The 9,065-nt window shown below is 26.3% G+C and overlaps 1 non-coding gene across 1 annotated transcript in view; it reads right to left on the bottom strand.

Annotated features, from left to right (window-relative positions):
* The window catches only part of LOC128667707 (small subunit ribosomal RNA), a 1,910-nt gene extending 596 nt beyond the window's left edge, over nt 1-1,314 (bottom strand). The window contains exon 1 of the ribosomal RNA XR_008403657.1: nt 1-1,314. This exon is cut by the window's left edge and continues 596 nt beyond it. This is a non-coding gene — a ribosomal RNA (small subunit ribosomal RNA).
* Between the last annotated feature and the right edge of the window lie 7,751 nt (nt 1,315-9,065).

Raw genomic sequence — 9,065 nt, forward strand, 5'->3', positions numbered from 1 at the left:
AAGAGCTATCAATCTGTCAATCCTTCCGGTGTCCGGGCCTGGTGAGGTTTCCCGTGTTGAGTCAAATTAAGCCGCAGGCTCCACTCCTGGTGGTGCCCTTCCGTCAATTCCTTTAAGTTTCAGCTTTGCAACCATACTTCCCCCGGAACCCAAAAGCTTTGGTTTCCCGGAAGCTGCCCGCCGAGTCATCGGAGGAACATCGGCGGATCGCTAGCTGGCATCGTTTATGGTTAGAACTAGGGCGGTATCTGATCGCCTTCGAACCTCTAACTTTCGTTCTTGATTAATGAAAACATTTTTGGCAAATGCTTTCGCTTCTGTTCGTCTTGCGACGATCCAAGAATTTCACCTCTAACGTCGCAATACGAATGCCCCCATCTGTCCCTATTAATCATTACCTCGGTATTCCGAAAACCAACAAAATAGAACCGAGGTCCTATTCTATTATTCCATGCACACAGTATTCAGGCAAAATAAGCCTGCTTTAAGCACTCTAATTTGTTCAAAGTAAACGTACCGGCCTACCTCGACACTCAATTAAGAGCACCGCGATAGGATTAAATTGGACCGCCAAGTTTGACCTCAGCTAAATCCACCGGTAGGACGTTCCATAACATGTCAGTTAACACCGCGAGCGATGAACCAACAGTATGAAACACAGATTCAACTACGAGCTTTTTAACCGCAACAACTTTAATATACGCTATTGGAGCTGGAATTACCGCGGCTGCTGGCACCAGACTTGCCCTCCAATGGATCCTCATTAAAGGATTTAAAGTGTATTCATTCCGATTACGGGGCCTCGGATGAGTCCCGTATCGTTATTTTTCGTCACTACCTCCCCGTGCCGGGAGTGGGTAATTTGCGCGCCTGCTGCCTTCCTTGGATGTGGTAGCCGTTTCTCAGGCTCCCTCTCCGGAATCGAACCCTGATTCCCCGTTACCCGTTACAACCATGGTAGGCGCAGAACCTACCATCGACAGTTGATAAGGCAGACATTTGAAAGATTCGTCGTCGGTACTAGACCATACGATCAGCAGAAAGTTATTCAGAGTCACCAAAAGTAACGATGGACAAGCCACCGATTGGTTTTGATCTAATAAAAGCGTTCCTTCCATCTCTGGTCGGAACTCTGGTTTGCATGTATTAGCTCTAGAATTACCACAGTTATCCAAGTAAATGTGGGTACGATCTAAGGAACCATAACTGATTTAATGAGCCATTCGCGGTTTCACCTTAATACGGCATGTACTGAGACATGCATGGCTTAATCTTTGAGACAAGCATATGACTACTGGCAGGATCAACCAGGGAGCTTCGTTATATGTTTTATTTTTTAAAACATCAGAATAACTCCTCTTTCACTTTATACATACATGATAGTATTTTAAAAATCCTATCTGTTGTTAAAGTGGTGCTGTTTGTAAGCATTTGCTTCATACAACACTTTTGAATTTTTGAATTTATATTACTTATTCACAAAATTGAATAATGATTTTATTTTTCAAACATCCTCTCATTTTTGTAAATATTACTCTCGCTAGATATTTTTATCAAAGCGACTTGGTTTTTATACACGTAAACGTGATATTTTATTCTTGCTCGGAAATAAGTAAGTCAATACTCAGTTTCATATTTGCACACTGTTTTTAAGTTATACATAATATTATATAAACGCCGTAGCGATTTACCACATAAAGAGTCATTCAGTCATAGACATCGACCCGTGGTACTGATGCGTTGATATTGTATATCTTGCCGTAGCCAGTATCCATCAGCTCTCACTCGAACTGCTTCAACTGACTACTCTTTCATACTAGTACGAGCCGGCCTCTAAAAAAGTTACAGTCACGCGCTGACTGCCAGCCGCGTCAACGGCGGCGGATACAACGGTAGCTCCCTGTATCTAAATTACATGTTGCCACTTGAAAAATTTTTCAAATATAAAATTATTTATTTTTATATACATAGTATTATTATTAATTTTTTTTTTTTTTTTTTTTTTTTTAATATAATTTAATTGTTTGGATAAAAATATTAAATTATTTATTTCTTTTTTCATTGAATATAAAATACTTTTATAATAATAAATAATATTTTCGCTTACTAATAATAATGAATTCTTATTCTATAAAAATCATAAATAAATAAATTTTATAAATTATTGTTTATTTCAATAATTATTTTATTTTTTTTTAATTAAGTATTTAATAATTTAAAAATAATTTGATACATTATAATAATATTAATAATAATAATAATAATAATAATAAATATTATCAGTTGTATAAAATAACTAATAATTATTATTGATTCTATAAAAATTATAAATAAAAAAAAATTATAAATCATTTTTTTTTTATATTAATTCAACTATAGAATTGAAAATAAAATAATTTTTTAATTGTTTAATATATAATAAAAAAAAATATTATCAGTTATAAAAAATAACTCTAATTCTTATTATTTATTTTATAAAAATTATAAATAAATAAATTTAATATTTTTTTTTTTTTTTTTTTAATTTTAGTATACATTTGATATATTTATAACATTCTATTTATACAATTTTATATATAAAACATCACAAAAACATCGTTTGAAAAATATTAAAACAACTAATATTATATTTATTTATTATTCTGTTAACAACAAAAGTTAATTTAGATAAATACTTTTTTTAAACATTTTTATCTTCATTATTACGTTAAAGATAAGTGTAATGAAAAAAATTTTGTATATATTTTTGGATTAAATACTTTACTACTTTTTATAAACATTTTTATATTTTAATTCACTTTTTATTCAATTACGTAAATTTGACTAAAAGAAAAACCTTTATTGATAAATGAAAAGAAAATAATAATAATATTTTTCTTATATACCCAATTTCATATCACTACATGCTTCAAATAATAAAATTATCACTATATTGATTCATTTTCATATTATTGCAACAACATTTCATTAAAGATATGTATTATACTAACATCAAAATTAATTAATTAATTAATATAATTATCATTATTTTGTTTTATTATTATTATTTTTTTTTCGCAAAAAATTACTTAATCTGATTATATTTATACGTAAATTTAAAAATTCTATAGTAATTATATAAATAATTTTTTTTAATTTCATATTATTTTCTTTTTACATTTAGCAGTACGACTTTTTATGTAAAGTTTTAGTTACTCTACTATAACAGCTACAACACATATTGTTTCGCAACGTTTTCAACATAAATGTTTTATTTTACAAGTAAATATTTTAACTATTCTTATTCATTTTAATTTTAGATCTTATCAATCTATAAGAGTTTATACTAAACATTCAAATTTTAATTAAAATTGAATTAAGATAATATATATTTATTATTTTTTTATCTAGTCTCTATTAAAATTATTTTCAATTATATTATCCAAATATCTTTTTTTCTACATATATTAACTATATTCAATTCACATAACAATATAAATTATATTATAATAAAAACATAAATATTGTAAAAACAAAAAAATTAACTATAAAATATTTATAATTATTTTATTTTTATTACTTATTGTGTTTTTTTTTTATTATGAAATTTATCTTAACAGTTGACTCAAAACTATTACATTTTTTTAAAAACATTTCGTTGATATTATTTGTCCATAACTAATCATACTAAAAAGTCGCAATTATAATTAAATTACATATATATCTGTCACTTTTATTAATTTTACATATTTATTTCAACTCTTATATTCTACGTTTTATTAATTAATTAATAACCAAGTAAAAAATAAAATCCATTATTATTATTATTATTATGTTTACTAAACTTCAAATGACTTGATAAACTGTGGTAGTACTTGAGCTAGGCTTTGAGCACAGTTATAGCTACGGCATATTCAATCAAACTTTGTCATATTTCAATTTTTATTATTATTGAAACGAGTATTACTTTAACATTACTTTCTTCTCTCTCTCTTTTTTTTTTTTCCTCGAATTTTACTTATTTTCTAAGATAGATAATTGTATATTTTTTTATTCATTTAGTTATTGTTAGTATTTTTACTTCTTTCTATACTTATTTTATATGTTCACGAATAGATGGCAAAGTTCAATTGCTCTTGAAATGAGTATGAAATATTGACTTAGTATTATATTATAATAATTATTATTATTTTTACAAAATCAAAATATTCTATAATTATTATGCGCATGACATTCAACTGTAATAAATTGAATATTTTATTAAAGTTGTATGCTATATTAAACATCTATACTCACGAGTCAACGACGGGAGTATACCTACCGTACTTTATGCCCACTACTATCAACGATTTGCCTCAACCAAATAATAACCATAATTCAAAATAGTTTTATTACTTATCTTTATTTTTATTATTCTAATTTATTACATACAAATTAACAAACTATATTTATAATATACTCATTATTTTTTGTCATATCTTACAATTTAATTTGATTTTTTTTTTTTTTTTTTTTTAATAATCAAATAACTTATCATCAATACATTCATTTTAATTAATTATTTCTCCGTTGATTATATTTTTCAATGTCATGTGTTTGTTAAAACATTTTCTTTAATATAAAAGTAATGTTTTTACGGTATATCCGTAATTACTTTTATACTATCTATCAAATTATTAAAATACTAAAATATATAAATCCAGTTTCTTACCTATATCAAACCAAAGACCCACAAGTTCTCTTATCAGTTGTTACGTCCCCGTAATATTTTATTGATTAAATTAAATTAATTATTTTTAATTAAATAATTTTATACAATGAAACGGAAATCGGTTATGATAAGAGAGTCGCCGTGGCTCGTGGGTAGGCAAAACAGATGACGATGCATGAGATCCGGGCTACGACGATTCTCTCACAGGGAACCTGAGATGCAGCGTCAACATTGTGTCAACTCTGTTGGCTTTATTATATTTTTATAATGACGAAATAGTCAGTCCTTCGAGAGAGATCATGGAGCTCGAACCTCTGCTTTCTAGCCTTAATAAATTACAATTAATCTTAAATTAATCCAACCTTATTTTGGGCTGCCATTAAGCAGCCCAATACCCTACGACTCCATGGTTATTTTGGGCGCTGCTACCGGCAGCCCAATAATCCAAAAATCATCAATTAAATATTGGGCGCTGATACCGGCTGCCCAATAATTTATCCAGTCCTGGACACTGCCACCGGCTGTCCAGAATTCCTCAAATCCTGCATCCTCATAAATAATATGGAGACCAGATCGCGAACATATTTTAAAATCGCGAAAATCAAATAAAATTAATAATTAATAAAATAATCGACGACCACGGCCCACCAGGGGTCTATAGACACTCTAACGAGGCCAAACCTGGATAAAATTAAATAATTAAAAATTATTTTGATTTTTAATTAATTTTGGGTAATTTCCCAAAACGTAACACAGTTTTACTTTGTTTTACCATTCCTTTTCAATTTTACATTTTTTTTTTTTTTTTTTTTTTTTTTTTTTTTTGAGCTAAAACGCTAATAAAATTTGTATTCTTTTATTATTAGGAACAATTTTTTATATTTTTTTTTTTTTTTTAATAATTTATTGTTTAGCCAAACTATTTTAATTATAATTATTTCTTTAGTGCTCATTTTTTTTTTTTTTTTTTTTTTTTTTTTTTCTAAAGTGTGGTTGCTACGAAAATTTTTAATCATATAAAAGTTTTATTTTAGATATATTTAATAAATATAAACACATAATTTCTATAAAAATTCCTATTTATTCATATTCGATTATTTTCATTATTGATTACTTAAATTAGTCATTGTTAAATATTTCAAATAAAAAAATCACTCATGATTATTAATTTTTATCACCAACTTTATTATTATTTTACTATTTACATACATTGATATCTGAGATATTTAATACATATATTCTATAATATTTATTAATTTATATCATCGAATTTTTATTAAAATTACATATACTAACAATTATAATAGCCATAGAGTTTATTTTATTTTATTAACTATATCCAAATAATATAGCAGTATCTGTTATTTCGATATAGTTAATAAATATTACATTAAAAAATTGTTTTCATTTATGTCTTGTGAGACAAAAATTAACAAACTTTCATAAAATAAATCAATTATGATTATTTAATAAATAATATAATAGTTATCTTTTCTTTTTTTCTTCTTTATTATACGTCTTTATATTACATCTATTTATGTAAAATTATTTATTTGTTACATCGATCATCCGGTGATTTTCATTCTTGACAGTATCTAAAAAATACAACAATTTAAATTAAATTGGAAAAAATTAATTTTCATGCAACAATTATATTTGAAATAAATAATTATTTAACTAAATAATATGACTCATTTATTCTATTTCAATTTAAGGGACAACAAAAAAACATTGTGATTTTAATTCTGCTAAACTTTTATATTGTCATTTCTGAAGTTGAAAAGTTTCTAAATTTATATCCAACTATTATCAGATCGTTTCTTTCGAAATTTTATACTTTGTTCAATAACAACCAATATTCATTAACTTGTAAATTACTTGATACTTCCCATTAGTACTTGTAAATTCATTTTTTACCGATAAATTAAAAATCTTAACCTTTTTATTTTTTTCCACACTTAATAGATAATTTTTATCCTTTACAAATATACTTATATCTAAAAATTTCACCTACATGCTTTAAAATAATTATTAATTTCGTTATACTTAATACAAATCTCTGAAAAATCATAAAACATATATTTATAATTATTTTTTATCAATTTTCATCTTTTTAATGTTTAATATGTTTTTGTAAACATCTTTTATCTTCGCACATCAACCGCGGAAGTAAGACTACTATACTTTATACTCATCATTACTAACGCTTTGCCTCAATTCATTGATACATGCAGTCTAATTTTTTTTTCTTTCTTTATAATATCTCTTTTACATAAATAAACAATATATTATCACATTCTACAATTTTTTTTTTTTTTTTTTCCAATTGTACAATTATATTTATTATTTATACCGTATTGCTTCCGTTTTTTAAAATTAAAACATACCGATTATTACAGTATTTGTTTAAATGTGCTTATATGTCTATTTGGTGATATACATTATCTACATATTAAATCGATAAAAGGCCTCACTCTGTCCACAACGATTTTGACTTTCTCGAATTAATAAGATAAGACTTGTGGTAGTTGTGCTAAGATCTCACAACCTGTTATTAGGACGTGTTGGTTAAACAAGCTTCCCTCAAACATCTACACGTGACGCCCAAATCTTATTACTCTACTATGGCAGTTAAAACACTTTGAGTTATAATGTAAAGTTTTTGTAATAACAAACCCATCACAAGATTCCATATCCAAGTTCTAAATAGATTTATGTATCCATGATTTATATCCAATTTTATTATACAGAAATATATAGATACCTATATAGCAAGTAACATGCATTTTTTTTATTAATTGCAACAGTTTATACCCAATATCAAAATTTCTGTAAAAATTCAATAAATATATACTACATAGCCATTATTTATTTATTTTTTTATTTTTTTTCTATTAAAATTAAATTCAAATTTGTAATAACTTAATATTTTGACAACTATATTCCTAATATTATTTATATTTTTCAACTGCATACAATTATTAGAATTATTAGAACAATTGTCACGTCTGCTACATTCCAAAATTTTATTTTATTTTTTTCTTCTCAAATAATTTCAAAAGATTAGTCGTCCAGTATCGAACACTAAAATAATTTTCAATAAACTAAATAAACAATACTTTTAAATACATTTGGTATTTTTAAACTCTTCGAGCTCGACAAAAGTTACATTTTGTATTAATCTCCGAAAATTCGTGACATTAAAAATAATCCATAAGGATCGTTTTTTTAAGTTTCACTCATCATTATACTTGCTAAATTCGATGGATTTTAAACAGAAATTGATGGAAATGAACAAGATGGAGAGTTACACAAACTTTGAATTAAACCAGCGAGTTAATATATGAAACACCCGGAAAAAATCATCAAAAAAATGTATCATTCATATTAACGAAACGGTTGCTATAATTCATGTAACATATGAGGAATTCTAATATACGTTATCCGAAAAAAATTAAGAAAATTATAATTTTTTTAATTTTGAGAATCAATTGACCTATTTTGATGTTTCGGGCGCCATTCAATGCAGTTATTCAGCCTTTAGCGCTCAAACAATATCAGAATCAGTTTTGTGATTTTTATTAGAAAAAAACACTTCTTTGAAATTATTTCGACAACGATATCTCTTGAACAATTAATCCGATTTTGATGGTTGAGGTAGCATTTGACGCTGCTTATATAGCTTTAGAGCTGGTTAGATTTTGAAATCAATCCATCGAGTATACTAAAGATATATATATATATATATTTTAACGTTATTTTTAATATTTTTAACTTGACAATACCTTGAATTGCATTGGTGTTTTCAAACTTGAAAACAGGTTCGTTTTATATTGAACTTGAAAAATTTAAGACATCGAAAATAATTGATAAACAAACTTTTTTAAAATTTTTACTCACAATTATGTTCAATCAAATCAATGTATAGATGGTGGGAACAAAAGTTCCTTTATAATCTCTTAATGATGTAGATAATAATAAAAATGATCATTATTATCATGATAATAAGAGAAAATAATAATTTTAAACTTATCATACGCGACTATAAATAGAGGGCAAGAAAAAATATTTTAAAAGTTACCCCCATCAAAACCAAAGCTATGATATTGGGCTCAAGTCGTAAATTAAAAAAGATTCAGCGCGAAAATGTGCGTCAAATTATTATTGATGTAGTAGTAGCACTTCTATGTACAGAGTCGACAAAGTGTCTATAGGTCGTCATATCTCTAACACCTTATCATTGAACCTGCATTTCTCAAAAATCATAAGCAAAATTAATTCAGCATAAATAGTCTATAATTGAGAATAAACATTCATGCGAAAGATATTAGAAGGTTGTTAGTCTCAGCAACAATGTTACCTCTCATCGACTATT

The sequence above is a fragment of the Microplitis demolitor genome, chromosome 4, assembly GCF_026212275.2.
Source record: "Microplitis demolitor isolate Queensland-Clemson2020A chromosome 4, iyMicDemo2.1a, whole genome shotgun sequence".
Classification (NCBI taxonomy): domain Eukaryota; kingdom Metazoa; phylum Arthropoda; class Insecta; order Hymenoptera; family Braconidae; genus Microplitis; species Microplitis demolitor.